Source organism: Callorhinus ursinus, unplaced genomic scaffold (assembly GCF_003265705.2).
Source record: "Callorhinus ursinus isolate GAN/ISIS: 27379988/994484 unplaced genomic scaffold, GSC_fseal_2.0 scaffold303, whole genome shotgun sequence".
Classification (NCBI taxonomy): domain Eukaryota; kingdom Metazoa; phylum Chordata; class Mammalia; order Carnivora; family Otariidae; genus Callorhinus; species Callorhinus ursinus.
In genome coordinates this window covers 1-20,896 of record NW_027397358.1, presented here as the reverse complement: position 1 = coordinate 20,896, position 20,896 = coordinate 1, and the positions used below count along the sequence as shown (strand labels likewise).

The window sequence follows — 20,896 nt, the reverse complement described above, 5'->3', positions numbered from 1 at the left end:
TTTTTGTTTTTGTTTCGCCTGCCTCCAGAGACATGTCTAGCAAGAAGTTACTGTGGCCACGGTCAAAGAGGTTGCTGCCTGTGTTCTCCTCAAGGGTTTTGATGGCTTCCTGTCTCACATTGAGGTCTTTCATCCATTTTGAGTTTATTATTGTGTATGGGTGTAAGAAAGTGGTACAGTTTCTTTCTTCAGCGTGTCGCTGTCCAGTTTTCCCAACACCATTTGTTGAAGAGACTGTCTTATTTTTCCATTGGATATTCTTTCCTGCTTTGTGGCAGATTAGTTGACCATAGAGTTGAGGGTCCATTTCTGGGTTCTCTGTTCTGTTCCGTTGATCTGTGTGTCTGTTTCCATGCCAGTACCATACTGTCTTGATGATTACAGCTTTGTAATACAGCTTGAAATCTGGACTTGTGATGCCTCCAGCTTTGGCTTTCTTTTTCAACATTCCTTTGGCTATTCGGGGTCTTTTCTGGCTCCATACAATTTTTATTTATTTATTTATCTTTCTTTAAAGATTTTTATTTATTTATTGAGAGAGAGAGAATGGTAGAGAGAGAGCATGAGGGGGAGGAAGGTCAGAGGGAGAAGCAGACTCCCTGCTGAGCAGGGAGCCCGATGCGGGACTCGATCCAGGGACTCCAGGATCATGACCTGAGCCGAAGGCAGTCGCTTAACCAACTGAGCCACCCAGGCACCCTCCATACAATTTTTAGAATTGATTGTCTGGCTCTGAAAACTGTTGGTGTTATTCTATTAGGGATTGCATTGAATGTGTAGATTGCCTTGGGTAGTATAGACTTTTACTTTTTAACAATATCTGTTCTTATGATCCATGAGCATGGCATGTTTTTCCATTTCTTTGTGTCTTTTTCAATTTCTTTCATAAGTGTTCTATAGTTCTCAGAGTACAGATTTTTTACCTCGTTGGTTAGGTTTAAACCTAGGTATCTTATGGTTTTTGGTGCAATTGTAAATGGGATCGATTCCTTGATTTCTCTTTGTGCTTCATTGTTGGTGTATAGAAATGCAACTGACTTCTGTGTATTGATTTCATATCCTGTGACTTTGCTGAATTCCTGTATCAGTTCTAGCACGTGTTGGTGGAGGCTTTTTTCTTTCTTCTTCTTCTTTTTTTTTTCTTGAGGAGACTCTTAATTTAAATTCAACTAGCCAACACATAGTACATCATTAGTTTCAGATGTAGTGTTCAAGAATTCATCAGTAGCATATGACACCCAGTGCTCATCACATCACGTGCCTACATTAGAGTTTCATGTGGTCTGCGAAGACTTACAGTTTGACTTCTTCCTTGCCAATTTGGATGCCTTTCATTTCTTTTTGTTGTCTGATTGCTGAGGCTAGGACTTTCAGTACTATGTTGAACAACAGTGGTGAGAGGTGACATCCCTGTCATGTTCCTGACCTTAGGGGAAATGGTCTCAGTTTGTCCCCATTGAGGATGGTATTAGCTGTGGGTCTTTTTGTATACGGTCTTTACAATATTGAGGTATGTTCTTCCTTTCTTCCTTTCTTTTTTAAGTTTTATTTATTTGTCAGAGAGAGAGAGAGCCAGCACAAGCAGGGAAAGCGGCAGGCAGAGGGAGAAACCTGCTCTCTGCTGAGCAGGGAGCCCGATGCGGGACTCGATCCCAGGACCCTGGGATCACGACCTGAGCCGAAGGCAGACGCTTAACTGACTGAGCCACCCAGGCGTCCCGAGGTATGTTCTTTCTATCCGTACTTTGTTGAGGGTTTTTATCAAGAAAGGATGCTGTACTTTGTCAAATGCTTTTCCTGCATCTGTCATGTGGTTCTTATCCTTTCTTTTATTAATGTGGGGTATCAGGTTGACTGATTTGCGGATATTGAAACCACCCCTGCAGCCCAGGATTAGTAGCCACTATTTTCTTTCTTTCTTTTTTTTTTCTAATTTTATTAGGTTATGTCAGTCACCATACAATACATCATTAGTTTTTTTTGTGGTGATCCACGATCCATTGTTTTCATATAACACCCAGTGCTCCATGCAGTACGTGCCCTCCTTAATACCCGTCACCGGGCTAACCAGTCCCCCCTCCCCCGACAAAACCCTGTTTGTTTCTCAGAGTCCATAGTCTCTCATGGTTCATCTCTCCCTCCGATTGCCCCCCCCCTTCATTTTTCCCTTCCTTCTCCTAAGGTCCTCCACGCTATTCCTTATGTTCCACAAATAAGTGAAACCATGTGATAATTGACTTTCTCTGCTGGAGTTATTTCACTTAGCATAATCTCCTCCAGTCCCATCCATGTTGATGTAAAAGTTGGACATTCATCCTTTCTGATGGCTGAGTAATATCCCATTGTCTATATGGGCCACATCTTCTTTATCCATTCGTCTGTTGAAGGGCATCTCGGCTCTTTCCAGATTTTGGCTATTGCGGACATTGCTGCTATGAACATTGGGGTGCATATGGCCCTTCTTTGCACTACATCTTTGTCCTTGGGGTCAATACCCAGGAGTGCAATTGCTGGGTCATAGGGTAGCTCTATTTTTAATTTTTTGAGGCACCTCCACACTGTTTTCCAAAGTGGCTGTACCAACTTGCATTCCCACCAACAGTGTAAGAGGGTTCGCCTTTCTCCACAACCTCTCCAACATGTGTTGTTTCTTGCCCTGTCCATTTTTGCCATTCTAACTGGTGTAAGGTGGTATCTCCATGTGGTTTTGATTTGAATTTTCCTGATGGCTAATGTTGATGAATATTTTTTCATGTGTCTGGTAGCCATTTGTATGTCTTCTTCGGAGAAGTGTCTTTTCATATCTTCTGCCCATTTTTTGACTGATCATTTGTTTTTTGGGTGTTGAGATGGAGAAGTTCTTTTTAGATCTTGGATACCAGCCCTTTATCTGTAGTGTCATTTGCAAATTATCTTCTCCCATTCTGTGGGTTGCCTCTTTGTTTTGTTGACTGTTTCCTTTGCTGTGCAGAAGGTTTTTATCTTGATGAAGTCCCAAAAGTTCATTTTTGCTTTTGTTTCACTAGCTTTTGGAGATGTCTCTTGAAAGAAGTTGCTGTGGCCGATATCAAAGAGGTTACTGCCTATGTTCTCCTCTAGGATTTTGATGGATTCCTGTCTCACATTGAGGTCTTTCATCCATTTTGAGTTTATCTTTGTGTATGGGGTTGGAGAATGGTCCAGTTTCATTCTTCTGCATGTGGCTGTCCAATTTTCCCAGCACCATTTATTGAAGAGACTGTCTTTTTTCCATTGCATGTTTTTTCCTGCTTTGTCGAAGATTATTTGACCATAGAGTTGAGGGTCCATATCTGGGCTCTCTATTCTCTTCCATTGGTCTATATGTCAGTTTTTGTGCCAGTGCCCTGCTGTCTTGGTGATCACTGCTTTGTAATATAGCTTGAAATCGGGCAACGTGAAGCCCCCAGCTTTGTTTTTCTTTTTCAGTATTTCCTTGGCAATTCGGGGTCTTTTCTGATTCCCTACAAATTTTAGGATTGTTTGTTCCAGCACTTTGAAAAATGTCATTGGAATTTTGATCGGGATGGCATTGAAGGTATAGATTACTCTGGGTGGCATAGACATTTTAACAATGTTTATTCTTCCGATCCATGAGCATGGAATGTTTTTCCATCTTTGTGTGTCTTCTTCAATTTCTTTCATGACTGTTCTGTAGTTCCTAGAGTATAGATCCTTACCTCTTTGGTTAGGTTTATTCTGATGTATCTTACGGTTTTTGGTGCTATTGTAAATGGAATCGTTTCTCTAATTTCTCTTTCTACAGTTGCGTTGTTACTGTATAAGAAAGAAATGGAATCGTTTCTCTAATTTCTCTTTCTATAGTTGCGTTGTTAGTGTATAATTACCATTCCAATTTGATTTTATGAATTTAACTATCTTAGCTGTGCATTGATTTTGTATCCTGCCCCATTACTGAATTGCTGTATGAGTTCTAGTAATTTGGGGGTAGAGTCTTTTGGGTTTTCCACATAAGGTATCATGTCATCTGTGAAAAGAGAGAGTTCGACTTCTTCTTTGCCAATTTGAATACCTTTTATTTCTTTGTAGCCACTGTTTTCTGAATTGTTGCCAGTGCTATTATCTTATACCAAAGTATCCCTCAACCTTATTTCCCATGGCTTCCCACCCAATTGCCCCTCTTGTGAATACAAGAGTTGTGGCGAACTAGAAGATAGCAGAGGCAGAGGTTAAAGGAAAGACTGAGCACATTACCTGGAATGATGGCCTCCATCGCGTACCTTTCACTTTCCACCTCTAAAACTGTGGATACGTCTGCTGACCTCTCTGAACATCAGTTTCCTGATCTGTCAAACAGGAATAACAACACCTTGTCAACATCGGGAAGATTAGATAAGGTCCTGTACCTGAAAAATTGCTTCTATAACGCATGGCAACATAGTAGATGTTCAAGTAGAACAAAGTATGATATCCCAAATTCTCTCATTCCACAACCACAAAATTCACATTACGGGAACATCTAAAAATGGAAGAAATGAATATTAAATCATTTTTATCATCACAGAACTGGACAAAAGCACTCCTTTGCTCTATAATAGTCCATGACTCCCCTTGCTGTCAGGATGGCCCAGACTTCTTAGCATGAATATAAAGTCCTCTAGGATATACTCCCTTCCTACGATTTCAGCCTTGTCTGTCTTCAACCCCTACCCTTCCCAGTCGTTGCGCCCTATGATCCATGAATCCTACGGAATATCCCAGTTGTCTGAAAGCGTCATACTTTCTCTCATTTCTGGGCACTTTAAAAAAATGTTCTTCCCTATACTTGAAATGATTTTCACTGTACTAGTTTCTGTTTATCTTTCCATACAGGTCAGAAGCCATCTGCTCAAGAAGACTTCTGTAAGCCTCCTGATGAGCTGGCTGGGTTAAATGTTCCATCTCTGTGCTTTCCTAGTACTCAAAGTGTTGTATTGCCATCCTAATGCTCTCAATGTTCTCTTGGAATAATCTGTTTACTCAGCTATCTCTTCCATCTGTCTGAGCTCCTTGAGGGGACCAGATTTTGAAATCCACAGTGCCTGGAACACAGTAGTGCTGAATAAATGCTTATCCAGCATTTATTGCCAATGCAAGTAAGACTGTTTGATGAAGTGCAAGTTTTAGACAAAAGCTTTGCTTGTCATAAGGACACTTACCATGAGATCTAGCCTCTTAACAAATTTTAACTGTACGTTATTGGTGACTTTAGGTGCAATGTTGTATGGAAGATCTCTACAGTTTATTCATTTTACTTAACTGAAACTTTACGCCCGTGGATTAATAACTGCCTAATAATTAATAACTGCCTAGTTTCCCCTCCCCCTGAGTCCTTCCCTGTTAATTACCATTCCAATTTGATTTTATGAATTTAACTATCTTAGCTACCCCTTAGAAGCGGGATCACGCAGTACTTGTCTTTTTTTGGTCTGGCTTATTTCACTTAGCATACTATCCTCAGGGTTCATGCATATTGTCACATGTTGCAGAAGTTGCTTCATTTTTAAGGCTGAAAAGTAATCCACTGTACGTATACACCACGTGGCCTACCTTCATGGCCTACCTTTATTCTTTTGCATGTGGACTTCCAGGTTTTCCAACACCATTTGTTGAGGAGACTGTCCTTTTCCCATCGAATGACCTTGGCACCCTTGCTCAAAATCAACTGACCCCACGCACAAAGGTTTACTTCTGACTATTCTATTCCATTGGTCTGTGTGTCTGTCTTTATGCCAGAACCACCCTCTTTTGATTACTGTACCTTTGCAGTAAGTTTGGATATTAGGAAGTGTGAATCCTCCACCTTTGTTCATTCTTTCCCAAACTGTTGGGGGTCCCTTGAGAGTCCATATGAACTGTAAGATGGATTTTTCTATATCTGCAAAAAAATGTCATTGGTATTCTGACAGGTACTGCATTAAATCTATAGAACGCTTTGGGTACTATTGACATCTTAACAGCATCAAGTCTTCCAATAAATGAACATTGTGTGTCTTTCCATTAATTGATGTCCTTTTAAAATTCCTTTCAGCATTTTCTTGTAGTTTTCTTTTTTTAAGATTTTATTTTTATTTATTTGAGAGAGAATGAGCGAGCGAGAGAGCGAGAGAGAGCATGGGCTGGTTGGGGGGGTGGGCGGCGGGGAGAGAGGCAGAGGGAGAAGCAAACTGCCCGCTGAGCAAGGAGCCTGACGGGTGGCTCGACACCAGGACCCCAGGACCCCGGGTCCATGACCTGAGCCGAAGGCAGACGCTCATCCGACTGAGCCACCCAGGCAGGCGCCCCCCAGTTTTTTGTAGTTTTCAGCGTATAAAACTTTCACCTCGTTGGTTCAGTTTATTTGTAAGTATTTTATTCTTTCGATGCTATTGTTGTTGTCAAGTTTAGAGTTTTTGTAAATTCCAGTACTAATCCTTTTTAAGATGTGTGGTTTGAAAATATTTTCTCCAAGGATGTAGGTAGTCATTTCATCTTTTAGCACGTTCTTTCATTTCCAAAGTTGCTTAGGTTAACACTGTTTCCCTCACAACCTTCAGTGAGGTTTTATTTTTTGTTTTTTTTTTTCCATGCATTTGAAATACGGTCAGAACTTTTTGTCACTTTCTGCATTCCGTTCTGATATTCCTGAATTCTTTAATGATGTTCTAAAATTTTGGATACATTAAATTTCATCCTGTGTGCTCTAAGTCTCTATGGATTGTGACAACTGCATAGTGTTATGTAAACACCAATCAAACATCACACAGTCTTAGTCTGCTCAGGTTACTATAACAAAATACCATATACTCGGTGGCTCAAACAACAGATATTTATTTCTCACAGTTCTGGAGGCTTAGAAGGCAAAGATCAGGATACCAGAACACCAGAGTGTTCTGCATGAGTACAGTCTTTCTGGCTTGAAGATGGCCTCCTTCTAGTTGTGTCCTCACTTGACAGAGTGAGAGAGAGCTTTGGGCATTTCCTTTACTTACAAAGACAGTACTACTCTCATCATCATGGCCATACTCACATCCAAACCTAGTTAATGGCCACGTCCAAATACCATCACATTGGAGGTTAGAATTCACATATGACTTCTGAAGGCTGGGGTCACACAGGTTCAGTCCATAACACTCCTCTATAATACTTTCAAAGCTCCTTTACCTGTTCAAGTTCCCCTCCCACAACTCTTGCCAAGCACTGACCACTTCACTATCTCTAGTTTTGCCTGTTCCACAATTCCTTGTAATTGGATCACACAGAGAATACACACACACACACACACACACACACACACACACACGTAGCCATTTGAGACTGGCTTCTTTCAGTTATCAATAGGAATTTAGGATTCATCCATGTCTGTCAGTGGCTTGAAAGATCATTCCTTTCTTTTGCCAAATAGTATTCCATCGTGTGGATGCACCAAGATCATATTTTTTTGATGTAGTGTTCAATGATTCATTATTTGTGTATAACACCCAGTGCTCATTACCACACGTACCCTCCTTAATACCCTTCACCGGACTACCCCAGCACCAAGATCATTTATTCATCCATCTGTTGATGCACATCTTGGTTGCTCCCTGTTTCGCAATTATGAATAAAGGTGCTATAGACATTGGTGTGTAGGATTGTGTGCGGACTGACAATGGTGGGCTTTGCTGCCACCCTGTGATCCTGGAAAACAATGAAGGTTAAGAGATCTCCCCAGTCTGTGTTCTAGGAAAGTGCTTACTGCAAGGAGTCTTCCTTTGCCATATGACTCAGGTGAGATTCACAGGCGCCCCCTTGTTTGCTGTGACAAAACCAGACACGGTCCCTCCGAACTCCCATTCCTCAGCTCATAAATGATCAGCTGAGCTACTTGTGTTTACTGAACACCTGGAGCAAAATACTTGTTAATCAGACTCTGCTTAAGGTTCTGTCCTTTCCCTGGGTTCCTGAACTTTGACCCCCGGCAGTCGGAGCCAGCGCACAGCCCTTCTGAGAGTAGGCTGGCTTCAGGGTGAAGCATTCCTTGATTCGCTGCCTGTTCACACCACCCTTTCATTCCATTCCTCCACCCTGGGTTCTCTGTGTCCTCTCTATAAAGGAAAGAGCCTTTCGGCCTAACTCTTGGGATGCTTGCTGATCTTATGGTCAGAGTATTCTCTCTGTTATAACAGTGCCTCTCCCCACCCCTTTTCCTTACCACCATCCCTTGAAGAGTGTTCTCCTTATTAATTCTGGATTAGTTCTGGAGGCTGATTTTTATTTGACAGGAGATAAGTTTTTAAATCAGTTGGGCAAATACTTAAGGGTTTGATTATTGGCTCCTGTTACTGTAAGACTCTCTTTGACTTTGGTAAGAACCTATCAAACTGTCTTCTTCAGTTGCTGTGCGATTTAGAGCTCCAACCGTAAATGAACGACTGCTCCTCTTGTTCTGCATGCTCACCAGCAGTAGGTTTTGTCAGTTTTCCAGGTCTTAGCCGTCTGAGTAATGTGTAGTGTTCTCTCATTATTACCGTAATTTGCATTCCCCACATCCCAAATGATCTTGATCATCTTTTCATATGCTCACTTGCCATTTGGATATTTTAATTGGTGAGGTGTCTGTTCAGATCTTTTGCCCATTTGTCATTGAGTTATTTGTTTATTAGTTGAGTTATATCAGTTCTTTTTTAAAAGATTTTATTTTATTTTATTCTGTTATGTTAGTCACCATACAATCCATCATTAGTTTTTGATGTAGCGATCCACGATTCATTGTTTGTGCATAACACCCAGTGCCCCATGCAGTACGTGCCCTCCTTATTACCCATCATTGGGCTAACCCAACCCCCACCCCCCTCCCCTCTAGAACCCTCAGTGTGTTTCTCAGAGTCCATAGTCTCTCATGGTTCATCTCTCCCTCCGATTTCCCCGCCTTCATTTTCCCTTCCTTCTCCTAATGTCCTCCATGCTATTCCTTATGTTCCACAAAGAAGTGAAACCATGTGATAATTGACTTTCTCTGCTTGACTTATTTCACTTAGCATAATCTCCTCCAGTCCCATCCACGTTGATGCACAAGTTGGGTATTCATCCTTTCTGATGGCTGAGTAATATTCCATTGTCTATATGGACCGCATCTTCTTTATCTGTTCATCTGTTGAAGGGCATCTCGCCTCTTTCCACAGTTTGGCTATTGTGGACATTGCTGCTATGAACATTGGGGTGCATATGGCCCTTCTTTTCACTACATCTGTGTCTTTGGGGTCAATACCCAGGAGTGCAATTGCTGGGTCATAGTGTAGCTCTATTTTTAAATTTTTGAGACACCTCCACACTGTTTTCCAAAGTGGCTGTACCAACTTGCATTCCCACCAACAGTGTAAGAGGGTTCCCCTTTCTCCACAGCCTCTCTAACATTTGCTGTTTCTTGCCTTGTCAATTTTTGCCATTCTAACTGGTGGAAGGTGGTATCTTAGTGGGGTTTCGATTTGAATTTTCCTGATGGCTGATGACGATGAACATTTTTTCATGTGTCTGGTAGCCATTTGTATGTCTTCTTTGGAGAAGTGTCTGTTCGTGTCTTCTGCCCATTTTTTTGACTGGATTATTTGTTTTTTGGGTGTCGAGTTTGAGAAGTTCTTTATAGATCTTGGAAATCAGCCCTTTGTCTGTAGTGTCATTTGCAAATATCTTCTCCCATTCTGAGGGTTGCCTCTTTGTTTTGTTGACTGTTTCCTTTGCTGTGCAGAAGGTTTTTATCTTGATGAAGTCCCAAAAGTTCATTTTTTGCTTTTGTTTCGCTAGACTTTGGAGATGTTGGATACAATTCCCTTTATCAGATATGAGTTGTAGCAAATATTTTTCTTCCAGTCTCTATTTGCCTTTCATTTCTTAACAGCCTCTCTTGCAGAGTGCAAGTTTTTTATTTTTAATAAAGTCCAACTCAGCTTTCTTTTTTTTCTTTTTCATGGATGCTACTTCTGGTGTTCTGTATAAAAGCTCAGCAGCAAACACAAAGTCATGTTGATTTTCTCCTACATTTCCTCCCAGATGCTTTATATTTTGAACTTTAAATATAGACCCTTGGTCCATTTTGAGTTAATTTGTGTAAAAGTGTCAGGTCTGGGGCTCGGCTAAACTTTCTTGTCCTAGGACTCCAATTTTTTCCAGCACCATTTATTGAAAAGACTATTCTTTCTCCATCAAATTGTGCTTGTATCTTTGTCACGTTCAACTGAGTCATTTTTGTGCAGGTCTGTTACAGGTCTGCTGTTCTGATGCACTGAACTCTGTGTCTGTTCTTTGCCAATACCACACTGTCTTAATTATTACAGCTTTATAATAAGTCTTGAAATCAGATGATATGAGCCCTGGACCTTTGTTCTCCTTTTTCAGAGTTGTGAATTCTTCTTTTTCAGAGTTTTTCAGAATTATCTATTCTAGAGCCTTTGGTTTCCAATATAAGTTTTAGATCAGTATGTCAGTATCGTCACAGAGCTTGCTGCAATTTTGATGGGTATTCTGTTGTTTCTATAGATAAGTCTGGGAAGAATTGAAATTTTAACAAGTGCGAGTTTTCCAGTCCATGTATATGAAATATCTCTCTTTTTAGCTAGATTTTCTTTGATTTCTACATCATTGTTTGTGGTTTTCCACAAACAGATCCTGTATATATTTGTTATATTTATACCTAAGTACTTCATATATAGGGTTGCTATTGTAAAAGGTAGTTTGGGGGTGGGGGATGTTAGTTGGATACTAACCCTTTATCCAATTAAAAACTGTGCAGTAGACATGAACCCACATTTCTTCAAAGAAGACATACAGATGACCAACTGACACATGAAAAGATGCACAACATCACTCATCATCAGGGAAATGCAAATCAAAACCAAAATGAGCTATCACCTCATACCTGTCAGAGTGGCTAAAGCCCAAAACATAAACAACAAGTGTTGGTGAGGATGTAGAGGAAAAAGAACCCTCGTGCACTGTTGGTGGGCATGCAAACTGGGGCAGCCACTGAGGAAGGACAGTATGGAGGGTCCTCAAAAAATTAAAAATAGAACTATCATATGATCCGGTAATTGCACTACTGGGTATTTACCCAAAGAATACAAAAACACTAGGTCGAAGGGATATGTGTACCCCTATGTTTATTGCAGCAGTATTTACCATAGCTAAATTATGGAAGTAGCCCAAATGTTCACTGATAGATGAATGGATAAAGATGTGTGTGTGTGTGTGTGTGTGTGTGTGTTTTATATAGAACACCAGAAGTAGAATCCCTGTATACACACACACACGCGTGCACACACACACACACACACAAATATGTATACACACACAATGCAATATTATTGAGCCCAAATGTTCAATAGACGAATGGATAAAGATGTGGTACACACACACACGCACGCACACACACACAGGAATATTATTCAGCCACATAAAAGAATGAAATCTTGCCATTTGCAATGACATGGATGGATCTAGAGAGTATAAGGCTAAGCAAAATAAGACAGAGAGAGACAAATACCATATGATTTCACTCATATGTGGAATCTAAGAAACAAAAGTGAACGGAAAACAAAAGAGACAAACCAAGAAACAGACTCTTAACTGTAGAGAATAAGCAGATGGTTACCAGAAGAAGGGAGGCCAGGTGAAATAGGTGAAAGGGATTAAGAGTACACTTATTTTGATGAGCACTGAGTAATATATGGAATTGTTGAATCACTATCTTGTACACCTGAAACTAATATAACACTGTTTTTTGACTACACTGGAACTAGAAACACAAACAAACAAACAAACAGTAACTGTGAGAGAAGACTCAGAAATGGACATGGTTGAAGACCTGATGCGAGTTAATCACTTTTTTAAAAAAGGTAATTTTAAAAAATATATCAAATTCTGATTGTTCAGTGTTCATATATAGATAGGTAAGCAATTGCCATGTGTATATTGTACCTTCTATTGTGGAGGCTGTACTAAACTCCCTTATTAATGCAGCAGTGTTTTGTAGATGCTTTGGCGTTCTCTACATAAATAACCGTGTCCTCTGCAAATAAACATTGTTGTATTTCAACATTTCCAATCTGTACACCTTTTAATTCCTCTTTCCTTTCTTATGTAACAAGCTGGGATTCCATTACATGTTGAATAGGAGTGATGACAGCGGACATGTCTGGGGGATGGGGAGCGTCTGACTGTCTTCCTTCAGCATGACGTTACCTGTAGGTTTTTCATAGATCTTTTTCATCAGGTTGGGAATGTTCCCCTCTATTCCTGGTTTACTGAGAGTTTTTAACATGAAGCCTGTTGAATTATCAATTGCTGTCTGCATCGCTAGATATGACCATGTGAGTTTTGTTCTTTAGCCTGTTGATGAGGTGAACTATATCCATTGATTTTCAAATGTTGAACTGGTCTTGTGTGCCTGAAAGATATCCCGTTTGGTCATGATATACAGTTCTTTTTATGCATTGTTGGATTCAATTTGCTGATATGTTGTTGAGGAATTTTATGACAGTGTTCATGAGAGATCATGGTGTGTAGCTTTCCTTTCTTGCAATGTCTTTGTCTGTCTTGCTATTAGGGGAAATGCAGACCTCAGAGAATGAGTTAGGAAGTGTTCCCCGGCTTCTGTTTTCTGGAAGAGATGGTGGCAAATTGGAATCATTTTTTTCTTTCTTTAAATGTTTGTTTGGAATTCACCAAGGAAAGAGTCTGGGCCCAGGGCATAAATATATAACTGTTCAGGTTATCTATTTTTCTGCGTGAGATTTGGTGGTTAATGTCTTTCAAGGAATCTGGCCATCTCCTCTAATGGATCAAATTTGCAGGCATAGGATTGCCGACGGCATTTCTTTATTATCCCTTTAATGCCCACGGGATCAGTGGTGATGTCCATTCTTTCCACTCAGATATTGGTAAGTTGTGTCTTCTCTTTTTTTTTCTTGGCCAGAAAGAGGTTTGCCTCTTTTATTGGCCTTTGCAAAGAACCAGCTTTTGGTGTCACTGATCTTTGCTACATTTTTCCTGCTTTCGATTTCATGGTTTTCTGCTCTGATTTTTATGATGGATTTCCTTCTGTTTACTTTAGGCTTAAATAGGTCTCTTTTCCTACTTTCTTAAGGTTATTGATTTTAGATCGTTCTTCTTCTCCAGTATGTGAATGTATGCTCTAAATTTCATCTCCCTCTGAAGTATTGCTGTTTCACAATAATTTTAATAAGTTTTATTTCATTTGAATTTAGTTCAAAATGTCCTTAAGTGTTTCTGGAGCCTCCTTCTTTCGTCCATGTGTCGATTAGAAATGTTTTGTTTCATTTCCAAACATAGGCAGCTTATCCATCTACTTTTCTTTTTTTCTTTTTTTAAAGATTTTATTTGTTTATCTGACAGAGAGCTAGAGAGAGAGCACAAGTAGGCAGAGCGGCAGGCAGAGGGAGAGGGAGAAGCAGGCTTCCGACTGAGCAGGGAGCCCGATGCGGGACTCGATCCAGGACCCTGGGATCATGACCTGAGCTGAAGGCAGATGCTTAACCGACTGAGCCACCCAGGCGCCCCTCCATCTACTTTTCTGTTGTTGATTTCTAGCTTGATTCCACCGTGGTGTGAGAACCTACTTTGTATGAGTCCTATTCCTTTATATGTGTAAAGGTGTGTTTTCTGTCCCCACATATTGTCTATCTTTGTCAGTGTTCCCCGTGAGCTTGAGAGGCTATGGATTCCGCTCTTGTTGAGTGGTGGAGTGTTCTATACAAGTCAAGTAGATTGAGTTGATGGATAATGCTGTTCAGGTTATCTGTATCTTTTCGGTATCAGCTTGTCTGCCCACTTGATTTACCAATTAGTGACAGAGGGGTGTTGAAATCTCTCACTACCATCAGGGATTTATGTATCTCTCCTTGACCTTTTATCAGGTTTTGCCTCATATATTTTGACACCGTTTAACATTGTTAGTAGGGGCTTATACAATTAGGATTGTTAATGTCCTCTTGGAGAATTGACTCCTTAATCATTATGTGATGCCCCTCTTTATACTTGGCAGTTTTCCTTGTTCTGATGTCTGCTTTATCTGAAATTAATGGAGCTCCTGCACCTTGCTTAGGCTCGGTGTTAGCATGGTAAACTTTTTCCTGTCCCTTTACTTTTAAGCTATCTGCGCCTTTGTGTTGAGCGTGAGGTTCTTGTAGGCAACTTATACTTGGTACACTTGGGTCTTTCTTGTGTCCACTCAGAAAATCTCTCTTTAGCGGGTGTACCTAGGCCATTCTCATTTAAAGTCATTATTGATATAATTGGATTGATATTTGCACCTGTTTTCCCCTCTTTTAGCTTATTGCTTATACTGCTCCTCAAACTGTTTCCAGTGGTTGCCCTAGAGTTTACAATATACACTTTTACTAAGCTGAGTCCACCTTCAAATAACACTGTATGGCTTCACGTGTAGTGCTGCAGGTGCCTCATCATAGAGTATTCCTAATTCCTCCCTCCCGTTGCTTGGGATACTTCTGTCTTCCCTTTCATCTGTCTGTGTGCTGTGATGACTCAGTACATTGTGCTATCCTGTTTTAGAGAAGAGTCATCTTTCAGATGACACAGGAATAAGAAACATGAAATTTTTTTTTTTTTTTTTTTTTAACCTCCATTTTACTTCACGAGTCTCTTCCTTTCGTTAGGTAGACCCATGTTTCCAACCCGTATTATTTTCCTTCTGCCTGCAGGACGTCTCTTAACATTTCCTGCGAGGCAGATTTCCTGGAGATGAATTTGCTCAACTTTTCTTTGAGAGAATTTTTACTTTTTGTTCATATTTTACTGGAAATAGATTTCTAGGTAGATGGTTTTCCTTTTCAGTCAGCACCTTAAATATTTCATTTCACTCTACTCCTTCTTTGCATGGGTCGTGATGAGAAGTCAGTTGTAATTTTTATTCACATTCCTCAATAGGTAAGATGATTTTCTCTTCTAGTTTGTTCTTTCAACATTTTCTCGTTGTTTTTAATTTTATACAGTTTGAATATAACAACTCTAGGGGTGTGTGTGTGTGTGTGTGTGTGTGTGTGTGTGTGTGTGTGTGTGTACTTAGTGTATATGCTGCTTGGTATTCACTGAGATTCCTGAATCTATGATTTGGTGTCTGTCACTTATTTTGGCAGTTCTTGGCCCTTATGGCTTCCAATTTTCCTTCTTCTCTGTTATCTCTACTTCTTTCCTTTTTTGGAATTTGGATTAATATGTGAAACGTTTTCCAATTTCACATGACAGGAAGTCCAGTTATGGGTTTTTTTTTTTTTCTTTTTCTGTTATTATTTCTTAGCATTTCTGTTTGGAAAGTTTTATTGACCTATGACTTATCTTCAAGCTCACCAATTCTTTCCTCCATTGTGCTGAGTCTACTGACAAACCCTCCTTTCTGTTACTGTGTTTTAGTTTTCTAGTATTTCCTTTTAATTCTCGCTCAGAATTTCCATCTCTCTGCTTACATTACCCGTCAGCTTTTGCATGTTGCCTATTTTTCCATTAGAGCCCTTAACAAATTAATCATAGTTATGTTAAATCCCCTATTTGACAATTCCAAAATGGGTGTCATATCAGAGGCTGGCTCTGATGCTTGCTTTATCTCTTCATTCTCTTAATTTTCGTCCCGCTTTGTAATTTTTTTGTTGAAAGCCAGACATGTTTGGGTAATAGGACCTGAGGTAACTAGGCATTTAGTGTGAATATTTATATTAATCTGGCTTGGAATCTGGGCTGTGTGTTATGTTTGCTGTAGCTATAAGTGCCAGAAGCTTCCAGTTCTTCGAGTGTCCTTATTTTGGTCCCCTCTCTTGAATTTGAGCTTCCCAAATCACTCCTGTTGGAATCTGCGGTTTTGCAGTGCTTTCAGCTATAATCCACAGTTATTTCTCTGGAACCCCATTGATGTGGTAAGGTGTGGGGAGAGGGAGGTAATTCTGTAGCTTCATGGTTAAATCTCTTGTCTTTTAGTGGGAGCCGGGTCTCTGGGCTACAGCCTTCACAGGTGTATCTCTAGTGGCGTTGCCTTCTCCCATGCCCTCTCTCCTTTCCCTGGCTGCAGTATTCTCAAATTAGTTCCTGGAAGGCTTGACCCCTATTGCCTACCCCCATTCCCTCAGGTGGGACAGGAAGTCTAGAGGGGGCCTGTGTGGGAGGAATACCCTTCCTCCACCTAGGGTAAAGCTCTAGCCAATTGTTTTCCCTGGAGAGTAGGCCTCTGTCATGGGGAAGGCTCTGGGGGTTATTTTGACAATGATTACTCTTCCTCTCTTCCAGCCAGAAGAACTAAGGCACCTTTCTCAGAACTTCACCATGAAAATCCATTTCCTGGAGTGAAAGACCATGAACATGTGGCTGCCCCCTAAGACCTCAGGGGATGGAAGGGGGGGCAGGGTGGAGATGTGGCAGGGGAAGCAGATTCTCACTCTCCTGTTAGTCCAGACTCAGCTTCAAGCAATTCAACTTCTTTACCATTTGAGTGCTCTTACCAGTTTATGATTACAGAGGATTCTGATGCAGGAAAGCAGATCTCAGTTTCGACGGTCTGAATTCAACACTCTCTCGAGATTTTATGTGGTGGTTTGCCCTGCCACCCCAGCACTCTGATGAGTCAAAAAAAAAAAAAATAGGTTGCTTCAGCTTTTGCAGTGTTTTCTTGTTTTAAGGAGGGATTGCTGATTTCCACCTTGTTTTATATGTTGGAGCTGAAACCAGAAGTCTCATTTGTGACCATTTTTGAAACCCAGCACAGTCATTATAAACCGATGATTTGCAAATATCACGGTAAGTACCAAGAGAAGCAGATGCAAGTTGAAAGTATTTGTCTGAGCGAGCCAGTAGGAAGTGTGTGGTGTTTGTGGTGGGAAGAGTGTGTGTGTGGAGGGGGTTGTGGAGGGGTTGGATTTAGAATCAAGTGTTTCCTACTTTCATTCAGTGCTAGTATCATTTAACCTTTAAAATCTCCCCCCACACACACACACGTGTGTGTGTGTGTGTGTGTGTATGTGTGTGTGTGTGTGTGTGTGTTTTGAGAAAATTAAGAAATAGGTGATGCATTTTATGTAGAAATAGTCTGCAGAGATTTTATGTAGAAGAATACAAAGCAATTCTAAGCATGATTTCAAGGAGCTTGAATAAACACCCCCAAATACATACAACTCCTGAAACAGTCTCTCTCGGTTGTGGATGTCAGCCGTCACTGTTTGTTAACTATTTGTTTGTGGATGTCAGCTGTCACTAATATGCATGTACTACTTACGATCGTGGCAGGTTTGCACACTAATTGGCTAGGGTAATAATGTGAAAATTGCCCTGTCCTAAGTCTTGGGGAAGCAATGAAAGAGAGGGGACTAGAATCTCATTTCACGAGTGAAGAAACTAAGGCTAAAAGAGATTAAGTAACTTGCTGAAAAGTCATGCACAAGTAAGGTCTTGGACAGTGTCCCAAGTCTATCTGATATCAGCACCGATGTCCTGTGTGGAATAGTTCTCTGCCTATCCTGGAATGTACATTTTTGAAGAGTCGCAGCTTTATCAGAAAATGGTGTTATTTTTTTCAACTAGGTTTGGGAACCAAACTTACTGAGACAAGTACAAGGAGAGATGAATACCATCATCCAGTTCTTTTCAGAAATCACAGATTCCTAAGCCTTATTAAATTGATTTAGAAGTTAGAAACCAAGATAGAAATCTTCCAAGTTTATTTAATAAAGATAGCCTAAACCCTGATTCCCAGACCCGGAAAAGACGGTACGTGGACGCAAGCCCACAGGTCCACATATACGCACAATGCACAAGCCCACGTGCACACTCCCACATGTGCCCTCACGCACAGAAATATGGATCTATCTCACTTAGGAGCGTAGATTTAATGTTTTATCCATCAATTTGGAGTATGTAGTGTTTAACGATATATAGAAAATCTACCACATCCTGGTAGTTTTTCTTGAGAGGATATTGTAATATTGAGAAATATTTTAGTATTTTAATAATCCATTTTATCAATAGGGCCAAGGAGGAGAAAAACATATCATTTGAAATGCTGGGGAAGAAATTCAAGAAATTCAGTCCATCTCTGACAAACAGTCTGTGGTCCTTCTTAGTTCTTGCCTTCAGCTGCAAAAATTGCATTAAAACCCTTTACTACTACCCATCCACAATCCCTTATCTGAAACCCTTGGGACCAGATGTTGCAGAATTCATATACCATACTTTCCATAAGAGCCATAAGCAGGGTCTGGAATAGCACTGCTGAATCTAATAAGACAATATTTCCATAGAGAAACACAAATATCCATGCTGAGAAGGATAAAGACTAAAAACAGCCTCCTGTCAGTTCGGGTCACGTTTTACGTGCATATGAGACAGGAAAAATAACGCTGGTTTTCATAGCCTTTGAGATTTCAGACTTAGAGTAAGGGATTTTGATTCTGAAGTGTGTTTCTGTCAGTTCTTTTTGCATTTTTTTAAAAAAGGATTTTATTTATTTACTTGCCAGAGAGAGAGAGAGAGAGAGAGAGAGAGAGAGAAGGAACACAAGCAGGGGGAGTGGGAGAGGGAGAAGCAGCCTCCCCGTGGAGCAGGGAACCCGATGTGGGACTGGATCCCAGGACCCCGGGATCATGACCTGAGCCGAAGGCAGACGCTTAACGACTGAGCCACCCAGGCACCCCACTTTGCATTTTATATGTGTTTTTCCCCGCTATTTTTGGTAGATTTTCTTTTTATTGGAGTATAACATACAAAGAGGAGAGAGCACTAGTCATAAATGACAGCAATTTGATGACATTTCACAAAGTGAACACATGCATGTAACCACCACCGAGATCAAGACATACGACATAACTGGTGTCCCAGAAGCCTAAACTGTGTCCTTCTCTAATGATTACACCTGACAGTTAAGCACGCTTCTGACCTATGTCACTGTAAGGGGTTTTGGGGGCTGTTTTTAAACTCTCTACAAATAGAATTATCAATCATGTGCCTTTTTATGCCTGCCTTCTTTTGCTCAATGTTCTGATATTGAGATCTGCCCATGTTGTTGCACACAGGGATATATTTGCCTGTTTCATGTCTGTACGGTAGTCTCTACTATGAGTATACCACACTATGTATTCACTCAGCTGTTGATAGATGTTCAGATTGTTTCCAGTTCCTGACTATCACCGATAATGATGCCGTGAACGTTTTTATTCATGTGTTTTGGAGAACACGTTTGCACTTCTGTTTGATTATGTACATGGATTGTGTGGTAGCCAGAATTCCATGATGATGCCCAGTGACCCTTGTCTTGGCACAATCTCCTCCCATTGGGTGTGGATGGAACCTGTGGACATGAGGAGATAGCACTCTGATGATGATGTGAAATTATATAGCAAAAAGGATTTTGCAGATGTAATTAAGGCCGCAGATCAGCTGACCTTAAGCTAGGGAGATTGTTCGGGGGTGGGCCAGACCTAATCAGGGGAACACTCACAAGGGCCTAGGCCCCCTTCCGAAAGAGAGATTTGAGGCACGAGAGAGCATGTTCAGGGGGCCACATGGTGAGGAACTGTAGGCAGCCTCTAGGAGAGGAGTGCTGTCCCTGGCTGACGGCCAGCGAGAGAAAGGGGCCTCAGTCCTCCAGCAGCCTGGAACTGAATTCGGCCAACAACATGGATGTGTTTGGAAGGGACTCTTCCCAAAAGCCTCCAGAAAGGGGTGCAGCAAGTCCACTGCCCTCTCACCCTGTGAGACCTGGAGCAGGGAAGCCAGTCACACTGGGCACAGACTTCTGACCTGCACAACTGTGAGCTAATAAAATGGGGGTTGTTTTAGGCTGTTAGGAGTGTGGTCATTTATTCCACACCAATAGGAAGCTAATACAGATTTTGGTACCTGAATGTGGGGTGCCGCCACTGCAAACAGCTAAAGATGTAGGCCTGGCTTTGGCACTGGGTAGTGGGCGAGGGCTGGAGGAATTTTGATGTGCATGCTAAAGAAAGCCCAGGTGGCCTTAGAGAAAGCCCTGATTGCCTCAGACAGACTGTTAGTAGAAATCTGAACTTTAAGGACATCGCTGGTGAGGGTTCAGAAGGAAGCAAGGGACACGTTATTGGAAACTGGAGGAAGGGGGATCCCTGCTACGTAGTGGCAGAAAGTTTAACAAGATTGTTGCCTGCGGTTACGTGGAAAGAAGAAAATATAAATGACAAACTTGGCTATATGGCTAAGGGAGAAGTTGGAGGTAGCAGAATTTGGATAGTATAATAGGAAAAACCTAGATTGCCTTGAGCAGAGTGTTAGTGCCGATCTGGAATTGAAAAACCAAGGATTATTCTAGGCTTTGAAATTTTATCAAAGAATTCTGGCTGTTGTTCTCCCAGCTGGATTTCCAAACTGCTTCGGGACTCTTAACTCCTTTCTGCCTTCCTACCCCTGCCCCTCTTTTCCAACCAGAGTGTTCTAGCTGTTACCTCGTGCCCATCCCACCGTTGTGTGTTGGGGAAGATAGCTTGTCTGTCACTTTAGTGTCACCAGTCCTCAGCTGGAGAGGGATTGTGCCCCGGGAGTTGTACTGCATGGATTATACCCAGGAAACCACATCCATGCCTGATTTGGATGACTAGGATGATGAGATTCTGGACTTTGAGCTGTGCAGTTTTGATGAGCTCTTGGACTTGAGCTCTTGCCATAATACCATGAAAAATTTGGAGACTGTGGGATGGAGTGAATGAGTTTTGTATGTGGGACAGACTGGATCACTGGGAGCCAGAGGGCATACTGTGGTAGGCAAAATTCTAAGAGGACCCCAGGTGACCCTCAACCTTGTATAATCCCCTCCCGTTCAGTGTAAGAGGAGCCCATGAATATGGTCAGATATCACTCCTGTGATGATTATGTTACATTA

General features: G+C 41.2%; 1 long non-coding RNA gene across 1 annotated transcript; it reads left to right on the top strand.

The window, feature by feature from the left end:
- Positions 1-1,554: 1,554 nt before the first annotated feature.
- On the top strand, positions 1,555-18,525 carry LOC141372009 (uncharacterized). The gene is made up of 3 exons (XR_012377363.1): positions 1,555-1,723; positions 16,674-16,791; positions 18,016-18,525. It is a non-coding gene; the product is annotated as an uncharacterized lncRNA (long non-coding RNA).
- Positions 18,526-20,896: the final 2,371 nt, after the last annotated feature.